Below are 12,500 nucleotides of genomic sequence, written 5' to 3' on the forward strand. Positions count from 1 at the left end.
GCAGCAGTTGTGTGTGGTAGCGTGGCCGAGCAGTCTAAGGCGCTGGATTTAGGCTCCAGTCTCTTTGGAGGCGTGGGTTCGAATCCCACTGCTGCCATTAGGCACTTTTTGCTGTTTCCAGAGGGATAACGAGATTACACCTTTGATCCCTAGCGCTGAGCTAAAGCGATTAATTCTCCCTCCAGAACTATTAAACGCTGACCCTTTAAGGACATTACCATGGAGCAGCAGGCATAGGTTGTTCCTCGTTAGTATAGTTGTGAGTATTCCTGCCTGTCATGCAGGTGACCAGGCTCCGAATTCCCGAAGGGGAAGCTATGCTTGTTTTGCCCTTTACTTAGGTCTGTGTCCCCAGGTAGGGTCGGAAAGCTGCAACACCATGTGGTAGCGTGGCCGAGCGGTCTAAGGCGCTGGATTAAGGCTCCAGTCTCTTCGGGGGCGTGGGTTCGAATCCCACCGTTGCCATTGAGTAGCTTTTGCTTTTACTTGCTCTTTCAGCTCACGTTACATGCCCAGAATATCGATTGGTTGAGGCAGGTACCTGGCGCCAGCTAACTAATCAGCGCTTTCCCTTTCAATGCAGGAGAACCTCTCGTCCCTCTCTCAGTATGGGCGCTGTATTACCACCTGCTAAGATGTTGCGCGGACAATCTGGAATACAATCCTTGAGGAGGGATCCCCAGGGATCAGATGTACTCTGTGATGAATAGGGTGAACAGGAAGAACTACAAAACTGACCCTTGCTGTCTTGCCTTAATCCTTCCCTAGATCTGAAACATAGGCACAGAGCAGCGTACACCATAATCTGCAACGAGCTGCAAAAGCCAGGGATATTCACAGAGGTTAACCAATCAGGAACTCCACTCTATACTAGCCAGAGCTGGCACTGTTTCTGGAAGAAAGAGGCAATTTAACTTTATTTTCTAATCCTGGATAACCCATATTTCTGGCATTATGGCTCCCGGGGGGATGTGAGTGCTCTGGGTTTCTTTGAGGCATGAGTTTTCATCCAAGTTCTCAACTAATTGCACCTTGGGGCGACAGAACACAAAGGTATGGAAGCAGCATTTATGGATTTGAAAAGCTCACATCTGGAAGAAGGTTAAATAATTTTAATACAGTACTGAGTAATGAGAGGAAAGTAAAGAAAGGTCCCACCGAGATTTGAACTCGGATCACTGGATTCAGAGTCCAGAGTGCTAACCATTACACCATGGAACCATTAAGTACCTTCACCTGCCACACTAAAACTTTTAATTCTTCCTCCAGATATCCAGAAAACCGGGGTACGGTTCCCAGATGGGGTGGCTATGATTATTTCGCCCCCTACTTAGGTCTGCGTCCTCAGGTAGGGTTGAAAAGCATCAGTTGTGTGTGGTAGCGTGGCCGAGCAGTCTAAGGCGCTGGATTTAGGCTCCAGTCTCTTTGGAGGCGTGGGTTCGAATCCCACCGCTGCCATTAGGCACTTTTTGCTGTTTCCAGAGGGATAACGAGATTACACCTTTGATCCCTAGCGCTGAGCTAAAGCGATTAATTCTCCCTCCAGAACTATTAAACGCTGACCCTTTAAGGACATTACCATGGAGCAGCAGGCATAGGTTGTTCCTCGTTAGTATAGTTGTGAGTATTCCTGCCTGTCATGCAGGTGACCAGGCTCCGAATTTCCGAAGGGGAAGCTATGCTTGTTTTGCCCTTTACTTAGGTCTGTGTCCCCAGGCAGGGTCGGAAAGCTGCAACACCATGTGGTAGCGTGGCCGAGCGGTCTAAGGCGCTGGATTAAGGCTCCAGTCTCTTCGGGGGCGTGGGTTCGAATCCCACCGTTGCCATTGAGTAGCTTTTGCTTTTACTTGCTCTTTCAGCTCACGTTACATGCCCAGAATATCGATTGGTTGAGGCAGGTACCTGGCGCCAGCTAACTAATCAGCACTTCCCCTTTCAATGCAGGAGAACCTCTCGTCCCTCTCTCAGTATGGGCGCTGTATTACCACCTGCTAAGATGTTGCGCGGACAATCTGGAATACAATCCTTGAGGAGGGATCCCCAGGGATCAGATGTACTCTGTGATGAATAGGGTGAACAGGAAGAACTACAAAACTGACCCTTGCTGTCTTGCCTTAATCCTTCCCTAGATCTGAAACATAGGCACAGAGCAGCGTACACCATAATCTGCACCGAGCTGCAAAAGCCAGGTATATTCACAGAGGTTAACCAATCAGGAAATCCACTCTATACTAGCCAGAGCTGGCACTGTTTCTGGAAGAAAGAGGCAATTTAACTTTATTTTCTAATCCTGGATAACCCATATTTCTGGCATTATGGCTCCCGGGGGGATGTGAGTGCTCTGGGTTTCTTTGAGGCATGAGTTTTCATCCAAGTTCTCAACTAATTGCACCTTGGGGCGACAGAACACAAAGGTATGGAAGCAGCATTTATGGATTTGAAAAGCTCACATCTGGAAGAAGGTTAAATAATTTTAATACAGTACTGAGTAATGAGAGGAAAGTAAAGAAAGGTCCCACCGAGATTTGAACTCGGATCACTGGATTCAGAGTCCAGAGTGCTAACCATTACACCATGGAACCATTAAGTACCTTCACCTGCCACACTAAAACTTTTAATTCTTCCTCCAGATCTCCAGAAAACCGGGGTACGGTTCCCAGATGGGGTGGCTATGATTATTTCGCCCCTTACTTAGGTCTGCGTCCTCAGGTAGGGTTGAAAAGCAGCAGTTGTGTGTGGTAGCGTGGCCGAGCAGTCTAAGGCGCTGGATTTAGGCTCCAGTCTCTTTGGAGGCGTGGGTTCGAATCCCACTGCTGCCATTAGGCACTTTTTGCTGTTTCCAGAGGGATAACGAGATTACACCTTTGATCCCTAGCGCTGAGCTAAAGCGATTAATTCTCCCTCCAGAACTATTAAACGCTGACCCTTTAAGGACATTACCATGGAGCAGCAGGCATAGGTTGTTCCTCGTTAGTATAGTTGTGAGTATTCCTGCCTGTCATGCAGGTGACCAGGCTCCGAATTCCCGAAGGGGAAGCTATGCTTGTTTTGCCCTTTACTTAGGTCTGTGTCCCCAGGTAGGGTCGGAAAGCTGCAACACCATGTGGTAGCGTGGCCGAGCGGTCTAAGGCGCTGGATTAAGGCTCCAGTCTCTTCGGGGGCGTGGGTTCGAATCCCACCGTTGCCATTGAGTAGCTTTTGCTTTTACTTGCTCTTTCAGCTCACGTTACATGCCCAGAATATCGATTGGTTGAGGCAGGTACCTGGCGCCAGCTAACTAATCAGCGCTTCCCCTTTCAATGCAGGAGAACCTCTCGTCCCTCTCTCAGTATGGGCGCTGTATTACCACCTGCTAAGATGTTGCGCGGACAATCTGGAATACAATCCTTGAGGAGGGATCCCCAGGGATCAGATGTACTCTGTGATGAATAGGGTGAACAGGAAGAACTACAAAACTGACCCTTGCTGTCTTGCCTTAATCCTTCCCTAGATCTGAAACATAGGCACAGAGCAGCGTACACCATAATCTGCACCGAGCTGCAAAAGCCAGGGATATTCACAGAGGTTAACCAATCAGGAAATCCACTCTATACTAGCCAGAGCTGGCACTGTTTCTGGAAGAAAGAGGCAATTTAACTTTATTTTCTAATCCTGGATAACCCATATTTCTGGCATTATGGCTCCCGGGGGGATGTGAGTGCTCTGGGTTTCTTTGAGGCATGAGTTTTCATCCAAGTTCTCAACTAATTGCACCTTGGGGCGACAGAACACAAAGGTATGGAAGCAGCATTTATGGATTTGAAAAGCTCACATCTGGAAGAAGGTTAAATAATTTTAATACAGTACTGAGTAATGAGAGGAAAGTAAAGAAAGGTCCCACCGAGATTTGAACTCGGATCACTGGATTCAGAGTCCAGAGTGCTAACCATTACACCATGGAACCATTAAGTACCTTCACCTGCCACACTAAAACTTTTAATTCTTCCTCCAGATATCCAGAAAACCGGGGTACGGTTCCCAGATGGGGTGGCTATGATTATTTCGCCCCCTACTTAGGTCTGCGTCCTCAGGTAGGGTTGAAAAGCATCAGTTGTGTGTGGTAGCGTGGCCGAGCAGTCTAAGGCGCTGGATTTAGGCTCCAGTCTCTTTGGAGGCGTGGGTTCGAATCCCACTGCTGCCATTAGGCACTTTTTGCTGTTTCCAGAGGGATAACGAGATTACACCTTTGATCCCTAGCGCTGAGCTAAAGCGATTAATTCTCCCTCCAGAACTATTAAACGCTGACCCTTTAAGGACATTACCATGGAGCAGCAGGCATAGGTTGTTCCTCGTTAGTATAGTTGTGAGTATTCCTGCCTGTCATGCAGGTGACCAGGCTCCGAATTTCCGAAGGGGAAGCTATGCTTGTTTTGCCCTTTACTTAGGTCTGTGTCCCCAGGCAGGGTCGGAAAGCTGCAACACCATGTGGTAGCGTGGCCGAGCGGTCTAAGGCGCTGGATTAAGGCTCCAGTCTCTTCGGGGGCGTGGGTTCGAATCCCACCGTTGCCATTGAGTAGCTTTTGCTTTTACTTGCTCTTTCAGCTCACGTTACATGCCCAGAATATCGATTGGTTGAGGCAGGTACCTGGCGCCAGCTAACTAATCAGCACTTCCCCTTTCAATGCAGGAGAACCTCTCGTCCCTCTCTCAGTATGGGCGCTGTATTACCACCTGCTAAGATGTTGCGCGGACAATCTGGAATACAATCCTTGAGGAGGGATCCCCAGGGATCAGATGTACTCTGTGATGAATAGGGTGAACAGGAAGAACTACAAAACTGACCCTTGCTGTCTTGCCTTAATCCTTCCCTAGATCTGAAACATAGGCACAGAGCAGCGTACACCATAATCTGCACCGAGCTGCAAAAGCCAGGGATATTCACAGAGGTTAACCAATCAGGAAATCCACTCTATACTAGCCAGAGCTGGCACTGTTTCTGGAAGAAAGAGGCAATTTAACTTTATTTTCTAATCCTGGATAACCCATATTTCTGGCATTATGGCTCCCGGGGGGATGTGAGTGCTCTGGGTTTCTTTGAGGCATGAGTTTTCATCCAAGTTCTCAACTAATTGCACCTTGGGGCGACAGAACACAAAGGTATGGAAGCAGCATTTATGGATTTGAAAAGCTCACATCTGGAAGAAGGTTAAATAATTTTAATACAGTACTGAGTAATGAGAGGAAAGTAAAGAAAGGTCCCACCGAGATTTGAACTCGGATCACTGGATTCAGAGTCCAGAGTGCTAACCATTACACCATGGAACCATTAAGTACCTTCACCTGCCACACTAAAACTTTTAATTCTTCCTCCAGATCTCCAGAAAACCGGGGTACGGTTCCCAGATGGGGTGGCTATGATTATTTCGCCCCTTACTTAGGTCTGCGTCCTCAGGTAGGGTTGAAAAGCAGCAGTTGTGTGTGGTAGCGTGGCCGAGCAGTCTAAGGCGCTGGATTTAGGCTCCAGTCTCTTTGGAGGCGTGGGTTCGAATCCCACTGCTGCCATTAGGCACTTTTTGCTGTTTCCAGAGGGATAACGAGATTACACCTTTGATCCCTAGCGCTGAGCTAAAGCGATTAATTCTCCCTCCAGAACTATTAAACGCTGACCCTTTAAGGACATTACCATGGAGCAGCAGGCATAGGTTGTTCCTCGTTAGTATAGTTGTGAGTATTCCTGCCTGTCATGCAGGTGACCAGGCTCCGAATTCCCGAAGGGGAAGCTATGCTTGTTTTGCCCTTTACTTAGGTCTGTGTCCCCAGGTAGGGTCGGAAAGCTGCAACACCATGTGGTAGCGTGGCCGAGCGGTCTAAGGCGCTGGATTAAGGCTCCAGTCTCTTCGGGGGCGTGGGTTCGAATCCCACCGTTGCCATTGAGTAGCTTTTGCTTTTACTTGCTCTTTCAGCTCACGTTACATGCCCAGAATATCGATTGGTTGAGGCAGGTACCTGGCGCCAGCTAACTAATCAGCGCTTCCCCTTTCAATGCAGGAGAACCTCTCGTCCCTCTCTCAGTATGGGCGCTGTATTACCACCTGCTAAGATGTTGCGCGGACAATCTGGAATACAATCCTTGAGGAGGGATCCCCAGGGATCAGATGTACTCTGTGATGAATAGGGTGAACAGGAAGAACTACAAAACTGACCCTTGCTGTCTTGCCTTAATCCTTCCCTAGATCTGAAACATAGGCACAGAGCAGCGTACACCATAATCTGCACCGAGCTGCAAAAGCCAGGGATATTCACAGAGGTTAACCAATCAGGAAATCCACTCTATACTAGCCAGAGCTGGCACTGTTTCTGGAAGAAAGAGGCAATTTAACTTTATTTTCTAATCCTGGATAACCCATATTTCTGGCATTATGGCTCCCGGGGGGATGTGAGTGCTCTGGGTTTCTTTGAGGCATGAGTTTTCATCCAAGTTCTCAACTAATTGCACCTTGGGGCGACAGAACACAAAGGTATGGAAGCAGCATTTATGGATTTGAAAAGCTCACATCTGGAAGAAGGTTAAATAATTTTAATACAGTACTGAGTAATGAGAGGAAAGTAAAGAAAGGTCCCACCGAGATTTGAACTCGGATCACTGGATTCAGAGTCCAGAGTGCTAACCATTACACCATGGAACCATTAAGTACCTTCACCTGCCACACTAAAACTTTTAATTCTTCCTCCAGATCTCCAGAAAACCGGGGTACGGTTCCCAGATGGGGTGGCTATGATTATTTCGCCCCTTACTTAGGTCTGCGTCCTCAGGTAGGGTTGAAAAGCAGCAGTTGTGTGTGGTAGCGTGGCCGAGCGGTCTAAGGCGCTGGATTTAGGCTCCAGTCTCTTTGGAGGCGTGGGTTCGAATCCCACCGCTGCCATTAGGCACTTTTTGCTGTTTCCAGAGGTATAACGAGATTACACCTTTGATCCCTAGCGCTGAGCTAAAGCGATTAATTCTCCCTTCAGAACTATTAAACGCTGACCCTTTAAGGACATTACCATGGAGCAGCAGGCATAGGTTGTTCCTCGTTAGTATAGTTGTGAGTATTCCTGCCTGTCATGCAGGTGACCAGGCTCCGAATTCCCGAAGGGGAAGCTATGCTTGTTTTGCCCTTTACTTAGGTCTGTGTCCCCAGGTAGGGTCGGAAAGCTGCAACACCATGTGGTAGCGTGGCCGAGCGGTCTAAGGCGCTGGATTAAGGCTCCAGTCTCTTCGGGGGCGTGGGTTCGAATCCCACCGTTGCCATTGAGTAGCTTTTGCTTTTACTTGCTCTTTCAGCTCACGTTACATGCCCAGAATATCGATTGGTTGAGGCAGGTACCTGGCACCAGCTAACTAATCAGCGCTTCCCCTTTCAATGCAGGAGAACCTCTCGTCCCTCTCTCAGTATGGGCGCTGTATTACCACCTGCTAAGATGTTGCGCGGACAATCTGGAATACAATCCTTGAGGAGGGATCCCCAGGGATCAGATGTACTCTGTGATGAATAGGGTGAACAGGAAGAACTACAAAAATGACCCTTGCTGTCTTGCCTTAATCCTTCCCTAGATCTGAAACATAGGCACAGAGCAGCGTACACCATAATCTGCACCGAGCTGCAAAAGCCAGGGATATTCACAGAGGTTAACCAATCAGGAAATCCACTCTATACTAGCCAGAGCTGGCACTGTTTCTGGAAGAAAGAGGCAATTTAACTTTATTTTCTAATCCTGGATAACCCATATTTCTGGCATTATGGCTCCCGGGGGGATGTGAGTGCTCTGGGTTTCTTTGAGGCATGAGTTTTCATCCAAGTTCTCAACTAATTGCACCTTGGGGCGACAGAACACAAAGGTATGGAAGCAGCATTTATGGATTTGAAAAGCTCACATCTGGAAGAAGGTTAAATAATTTTAATACAGTACTGAGTAATGAGAGGAAAGTAAAGAAAGGTCCCACCGAGATTTGAACTCGGATCACTGGATTCAGAGTCCAGAGTGCTAACCATTACACCATGGAACCATTAAGTACCTTCACCTGCCACACTAAAACTTTTAATTCTATCTCCAGATCTCCAGAAAACCGGGGTACGGTTCCCAGATGGGGTGGCTATGATTATTTCGCCCCTTACTTAGGTCTGCGTCCTCAGGTAGGGTTGAAAAGCAGCAGTTGTGTGTGGTAGCGTGGCCGAGCGGTCTAAGGCGCTGGATTTAGGCTCCAGTCTCTTTGGAGGCGTGGGTTCGAATCCCACCGCTGCCATTAGGCACTTTTTGCTGTTTCCAGAGGTATAACGAGATTACACCTTTGATCCCTAGCGCTGAGCTAAAGCGATTAATTCTCCCTTCAGAACCATTAAACGCTGACCCTTTAAGGACATTACCATGGAGCAGCAGGCATAGGTTGTTCCTCGTTAGTATAGTTGTGAGTATTCCTGCCTGTCATGCAGGTAACCAGGCTCCGAATTCCCGAAGGGGAAGCTATGCTTGTTTTGCCCTTTACTTAGGTCTATGTCCCCAGGTAGGGTCGGAAAGCTGCAACACCATGTGGTAGCGTGGCCGAGTGGTCTAAGGCGCTGAATTAAGGCTCCAGTCTCTTCGGGGGTGTGGGTGCGAATCCAACCGTTGCCATTGAGTAGCTTTTGCTTTTACTTGCTCTTTCAGCTCACGTTACATGCCCAGAATATGGATTGGTTGAGGCAGGTACCTGGCGCCAGCTAACTAATCAGCGCTTCCCCTTTCAATGCAGGAGAACCTCTCGTCCCTCTCTCAGTATGGGCGCTGTATTACCACCTGCTAAGATGTTGCGCGGACAATCTGGAATACAATCCTTGAGGAGGGATCCCCAGGGATCAGATGTACTCTGTGATGAATAGGGTGAACAGGAAGAACTACAAAACTGACCCTTGCTGTCTTGCCTTAATCCTTCCCTAGATCTGAAACATAGGCACAGAGCAGCGTACACCATAATCTGCACCGAGCTGCAAAAGCCAGGGATATTCACAGAGGTTAACCAATCAGGAAATCCACTCTATACTAGCCAGAGCTGGCACTGTTTCTGGAAGAAAGAGGCAATTTAACTTTATTTTCTAATCCTGGATAACCCATATTTCTGGCATTATGGCTCCCGGGGGGATGTGAGTGCTCTGGGTTTCTTTGAGGCATGAGTTTTCATCCAAGTTCTCAACTAATTGCACCTTGGGGCGACAGAACACAAAGGTATGGAAGCAGCATTTATGGATTTGAAAAGCTCACATCTGGAAGAAGGTTAAATAATTTTAATACAGTACTGAGTAATGAGAGGAAAGTAAAGAAAGGTCCCACCGAGATTTGAACTCGGATCACTGGATTCAGAGTCCAGAGTGCTAACCATTACACCATGGAACCATTAAGTACCTTCACCTGCCACACTAAAACTTTTAATTCTTCCTCCAGATCTCCAGAAAACCGGGGTACGGTTCCCAGATGGGGTGGCTATGATTATTTCGCCCCTTACTTAGGTCTGCGTCCTCAGGTAGGGTTGAAAAGCAGCAGTTGTGTGTGGTAGCGTGGCCGAGCAGTCTAAGGCGCTGGATTTAGGCTCCAGTCTCTTTGGAGGTGTGGGTTCGAATCCCACTGCTGCCATTAGGCACTTTTTGCTGTTTCCAGAGGTATAACGAGATTACACCTTTGATCCCTAGCGCTGAGCTAAAGCGATTAATTCTCCCTTCAGAACTATTAAACGCTGACCCTTTAAGGACATTACCATGGAGCAGCAGGCATAGGTTGTTCCTCGTTAGTATAGTTGTGAGTATTCCTGCCTGTCATGCAGGTAACCAGGCTCCGAATTCCCGAAGGGGAAGCTATGCTTGTTTTGCTCTTTACTTAGGTCTATGTCCTCAGGTAGGGTCGGAAAGCTGCAACACCATGTGGTAGCGTGGCCGAGCGGTCTAAGGCGCTGGATTAAGGCTCCAGTCTCTTCGGGGGCGTGGGTTCGAATCCCACCGTTGCCATTGAGTAGCTTTTGCTTTTACTTGCTCTTTCAGCTCACGTTACATGCCCAGAATATCGATTGGTTGAGGCAGGTACCTGGCGCCAGCTAACTAATCAGCGCTTCCCCTTTCAATGCAGGAGAACCTCTCGTCCCTCTCTCAGTATGGGCGCTGTATTACCACCTGCTAAGATGTTGCGCGGACAATCTGGAATACAATCCTTGAGGAGGGATCCCCAGGGATCAGATGTACTCTATGATGAATAGGGTGAACAGGAAGAACTACAAAACTGACCCTTGCTGTCTTGCCTTAATCCTTCCCTAGATCTGAAACATAGGCACAGAGCAGCGTACACCATAATCTGCACCGAGCTGCAAAAGCCAGGGATATTCACAGAGGTTAACCAATCAGGAAATCCACTCTATACTAGCCAGAGCTGGCACTGTTTCTGGAAGAAAGGGGCAATTTAACTTTATTTTCTAATCCTGGATAACCCATATTTCTGGCATTATGGCTCCCGGGGGGATGTGAGTGCTCTGGGTTTCTTTGAGGCATGAGTTTTCATCCAAGTTCTCAACTAATTGCACCTTAGGGCGACAGAACACAATGGTATGGAAGCAGCATTTATGGATTTGAAAAGCTCACATCTGGAAGAAGGTTAAATAATTTTAATACAATACTGAGTAATGAGAGGAAAGTAAAGAAAGGTCCCACCGAGACTTGAACTCGGATCACTGGATTCAGAATCCAGAGTGCTAACCATTACACCATGGAACCATTAAGTACCTTCAACTGCCACACTAAAACTTTTAATTCTTCCTCCAGATCTCCAGAAAACCGGGGTACGGTTCCCAGATGGGGTGGCTATGATTATTTCGCCCCTTACTTAGGTCTGTGTCCTCAGGTAGGGTTGAAAAGCAGCAGTTGTGTGCGCTGGATTTAGGCTCCAGTCTCTTTGGAGGCGTGGGTTCGAATCCCACCGCTGCCATTAGGCACTTTTTGCTGTTTCCAGAGGTATAACGAGATTACACCTTTGATCCCTAGCGCTGAGCTAAAGCGATTAATTCTCCCTCCAGAACTATTAAACGCTGACCCTTTAAGGACATTACCATGGAGCAGCAGGCATAGGTTGTTCCTCGTTAGTATAGTTGTGAGTATTCCTGCCTGTCATGCAGGTGACCAGGCTCCGAATTCCCGAAGGGGAAGCTATGCTTGTTTTGCCCTTTACTTAGGTCTGTGTCCCCAGGTAGGGTCGGAAAACTGCAACACCATGTGGTAGCGTGGCCAAGCGGTCTAAGGCGCTGGATTAAGGCTCCAGTCTCTTCGGGGGTGTGGGTTCGAATCCCACCGTTGCCATTGAGTAGCTTTTGCTTTTACTTGCTCTTTCAGCTCACGTTACATGCCCAGAATATGGATTGGTTGAGGCAGGTACCTGGCGCCAGCTAACTAATCAGCGCTTCCCCTTTCAATGCAGGAGAACCTCTCGTCCCTCTCTCAGTATGGGCGCTGTATTACCACCTGCTAAGATGTTGCGCGGACAATCTGGAATACAATCCTTGAGGAGGGATCCCCAGGGATCAGATGTACTCTGTGATGAATAGGGTGAACAGGAAGAACTACAAAACTGACCCTTGCTGTCTTGCCTTAATCCTTCCCTAAATCTGAAACATAGGCACAGAGCAGCGTACACCATAATCTGCACCGAGCTGCAAAAGCCAGGGATATTCACAGAGGTTAACCAATCAGGAACTCCACTCTATACTAGCCAGAGCTGGCACTGTTTCTGGAAGAAAGAGGCAATTTAACTTTATTTTCTAATCCTGAATAACACATATGTCTGGCATTATGGCTCCCGGGGGGATGTGAGTGCTCTGGGTTTCTTTGAGGCATGAGTTTTCATCCAAGTTCTCAACTAATTGCACCTCGGGGAGACAGAACACAAAGGTATGGAAGCAGCATTTATGGATTTGAAAAGCTCACATCTGGAAGAAGGTTAAATAATTTGAATACAGTACTGAGTAATGAGAGGAAAGTAAAGAAAGGTCCCACCGCGATTTGAACTCGGATCACTGGATTCAGAGTCCAGAGTGCTAACCATTACACCATGGAACCATTAAGTACCTTCACCTGCCACACTAAAACTTTTAATTCTTCCTCCAGATCTCCAGAAAACCGGGGTACGGTTCCCAGATGGGGTGGCTATGATTATTTCGCCCCTTACTTAGGTCTGCGTCCTCAGGTAGGGTTGAAAAGCAGCAGTTGAGTGTGGTAGCGTGGCCGAGCGGTCTAAGGCGCTGGATTTAGGCTCCAGTCTCTTTGGAGGTGTGGGTTCGAATCCCACCGCTGCCATTAGGCACTTTTTGCTGTTTCCAGAGGTATAACGAGATTACACCTTTGATCCCTAGCGCTGAGCTAAAGCGATTAATTCTCCCTTCAGAACCATTAAACGCTGACCCTTTAAGGACATTACCATGGAGCAGCAGGCATAGGTTGTTCCTCGTTAGTATAGTTGTGAGTATTCCTGCCTGT

At 47.9% G+C, this 12,500-nt stretch overlaps 25 non-coding genes across 25 annotated transcripts; 17 read left to right on the forward strand and 8 right to left on the reverse strand.

Annotated features, from left to right (window-relative positions):
* The first annotated feature begins 15 nt into the window (after positions 1 to 15).
* TRNAL-UAG (transfer RNA leucine (anticodon UAG)) lies at positions 16 to 97 on the forward strand. The gene has a single exon. It is a non-coding gene; the product is annotated as a tRNA-Leu (tRNA).
* A 286-nt stretch (positions 98 to 383) lies between these two features.
* TRNAL-AAG (transfer RNA leucine (anticodon AAG)) lies at positions 384 to 465 on the forward strand. Its single transcript has one exon. It is a non-coding gene; the product is annotated as a tRNA-Leu (tRNA).
* Positions 466 to 1,149: 684 nt separating this feature from the next.
* On the reverse strand, positions 1,150 to 1,221 carry TRNAQ-CUG (transfer RNA glutamine (anticodon CUG)). Its single transcript has one exon. It is a non-coding gene; the product is annotated as a tRNA-Gln (tRNA).
* A 155-nt stretch (positions 1,222 to 1,376) lies between these two features.
* TRNAL-UAG (transfer RNA leucine (anticodon UAG)) lies at positions 1,377 to 1,458 on the forward strand. The gene has a single exon. It is a non-coding gene; the product is annotated as a tRNA-Leu (tRNA).
* Positions 1,459 to 1,744: 286 nt separating this feature from the next.
* Positions 1,745 to 1,826, forward strand: TRNAL-AAG (transfer RNA leucine (anticodon AAG)). Its single transcript has one exon. It is a non-coding gene; the product is annotated as a tRNA-Leu (tRNA).
* A 684-nt stretch (positions 1,827 to 2,510) lies between these two features.
* On the reverse strand, positions 2,511 to 2,582 carry TRNAQ-CUG (transfer RNA glutamine (anticodon CUG)). The gene has a single exon. It is a non-coding gene; the product is annotated as a tRNA-Gln (tRNA).
* A 155-nt stretch (positions 2,583 to 2,737) lies between these two features.
* Positions 2,738 to 2,819, forward strand: TRNAL-UAG (transfer RNA leucine (anticodon UAG)). The gene has a single exon. It is a non-coding gene; the product is annotated as a tRNA-Leu (tRNA).
* A 286-nt stretch (positions 2,820 to 3,105) lies between these two features.
* TRNAL-AAG (transfer RNA leucine (anticodon AAG)) lies at positions 3,106 to 3,187 on the forward strand. The gene has a single exon. It is a non-coding gene; the product is annotated as a tRNA-Leu (tRNA).
* Positions 3,188 to 3,871: 684 nt separating this feature from the next.
* On the reverse strand, positions 3,872 to 3,943 carry TRNAQ-CUG (transfer RNA glutamine (anticodon CUG)). The gene has a single exon. It is a non-coding gene; the product is annotated as a tRNA-Gln (tRNA).
* A 155-nt stretch (positions 3,944 to 4,098) lies between these two features.
* On the forward strand, positions 4,099 to 4,180 carry TRNAL-UAG (transfer RNA leucine (anticodon UAG)). Its single transcript has one exon. It is a non-coding gene; the product is annotated as a tRNA-Leu (tRNA).
* A 286-nt stretch (positions 4,181 to 4,466) lies between these two features.
* Positions 4,467 to 4,548, forward strand: TRNAL-AAG (transfer RNA leucine (anticodon AAG)). The gene has a single exon. It is a non-coding gene; the product is annotated as a tRNA-Leu (tRNA).
* A 684-nt stretch (positions 4,549 to 5,232) lies between these two features.
* Positions 5,233 to 5,304, reverse strand: TRNAQ-CUG (transfer RNA glutamine (anticodon CUG)). The gene has a single exon. It is a non-coding gene; the product is annotated as a tRNA-Gln (tRNA).
* A 155-nt stretch (positions 5,305 to 5,459) lies between these two features.
* On the forward strand, positions 5,460 to 5,541 carry TRNAL-UAG (transfer RNA leucine (anticodon UAG)). Its single transcript has one exon. It is a non-coding gene; the product is annotated as a tRNA-Leu (tRNA).
* A 286-nt stretch (positions 5,542 to 5,827) lies between these two features.
* On the forward strand, positions 5,828 to 5,909 carry TRNAL-AAG (transfer RNA leucine (anticodon AAG)). The gene has a single exon. It is a non-coding gene; the product is annotated as a tRNA-Leu (tRNA).
* A 684-nt stretch (positions 5,910 to 6,593) lies between these two features.
* On the reverse strand, positions 6,594 to 6,665 carry TRNAQ-CUG (transfer RNA glutamine (anticodon CUG)). The gene has a single exon. It is a non-coding gene; the product is annotated as a tRNA-Gln (tRNA).
* Positions 6,666 to 6,820: 155 nt separating this feature from the next.
* On the forward strand, positions 6,821 to 6,902 carry TRNAL-UAG (transfer RNA leucine (anticodon UAG)). Its single transcript has one exon. It is a non-coding gene; the product is annotated as a tRNA-Leu (tRNA).
* Positions 6,903 to 7,188: 286 nt separating this feature from the next.
* TRNAL-AAG (transfer RNA leucine (anticodon AAG)) lies at positions 7,189 to 7,270 on the forward strand. The gene has a single exon. It is a non-coding gene; the product is annotated as a tRNA-Leu (tRNA).
* A 684-nt stretch (positions 7,271 to 7,954) lies between these two features.
* Positions 7,955 to 8,026, reverse strand: TRNAQ-CUG (transfer RNA glutamine (anticodon CUG)). The gene has a single exon. It is a non-coding gene; the product is annotated as a tRNA-Gln (tRNA).
* A 155-nt stretch (positions 8,027 to 8,181) lies between these two features.
* TRNAL-UAG (transfer RNA leucine (anticodon UAG)) lies at positions 8,182 to 8,263 on the forward strand. The gene has a single exon. It is a non-coding gene; the product is annotated as a tRNA-Leu (tRNA).
* Positions 8,264 to 9,315: 1,052 nt separating this feature from the next.
* On the reverse strand, positions 9,316 to 9,387 carry TRNAQ-CUG (transfer RNA glutamine (anticodon CUG)). The gene has a single exon. It is a non-coding gene; the product is annotated as a tRNA-Gln (tRNA).
* A 155-nt stretch (positions 9,388 to 9,542) lies between these two features.
* TRNAL-UAG (transfer RNA leucine (anticodon UAG)) lies at positions 9,543 to 9,624 on the forward strand. Its single transcript has one exon. It is a non-coding gene; the product is annotated as a tRNA-Leu (tRNA).
* Positions 9,625 to 9,910: 286 nt separating this feature from the next.
* TRNAL-AAG (transfer RNA leucine (anticodon AAG)) lies at positions 9,911 to 9,992 on the forward strand. Its single transcript has one exon. It is a non-coding gene; the product is annotated as a tRNA-Leu (tRNA).
* A 684-nt stretch (positions 9,993 to 10,676) lies between these two features.
* On the reverse strand, positions 10,677 to 10,748 carry TRNAQ-CUG (transfer RNA glutamine (anticodon CUG)). Its single transcript has one exon. It is a non-coding gene; the product is annotated as a tRNA-Gln (tRNA).
* A 497-nt stretch (positions 10,749 to 11,245) lies between these two features.
* Positions 11,246 to 11,327, forward strand: TRNAL-AAG (transfer RNA leucine (anticodon AAG)). The gene has a single exon. It is a non-coding gene; the product is annotated as a tRNA-Leu (tRNA).
* Positions 11,328 to 12,238: 911 nt separating this feature from the next.
* On the forward strand, positions 12,239 to 12,320 carry TRNAL-UAG (transfer RNA leucine (anticodon UAG)). The gene has a single exon. It is a non-coding gene; the product is annotated as a tRNA-Leu (tRNA).
* Positions 12,321 to 12,500: the final 180 nt, after the last annotated feature.

This window comes from Hyla sarda, chromosome 4 (genome assembly GCF_029499605.1).
Source record: "Hyla sarda isolate aHylSar1 chromosome 4, aHylSar1.hap1, whole genome shotgun sequence".
In the NCBI taxonomy this organism is placed as follows: domain Eukaryota; kingdom Metazoa; phylum Chordata; class Amphibia; order Anura; family Hylidae; genus Hyla; species Hyla sarda.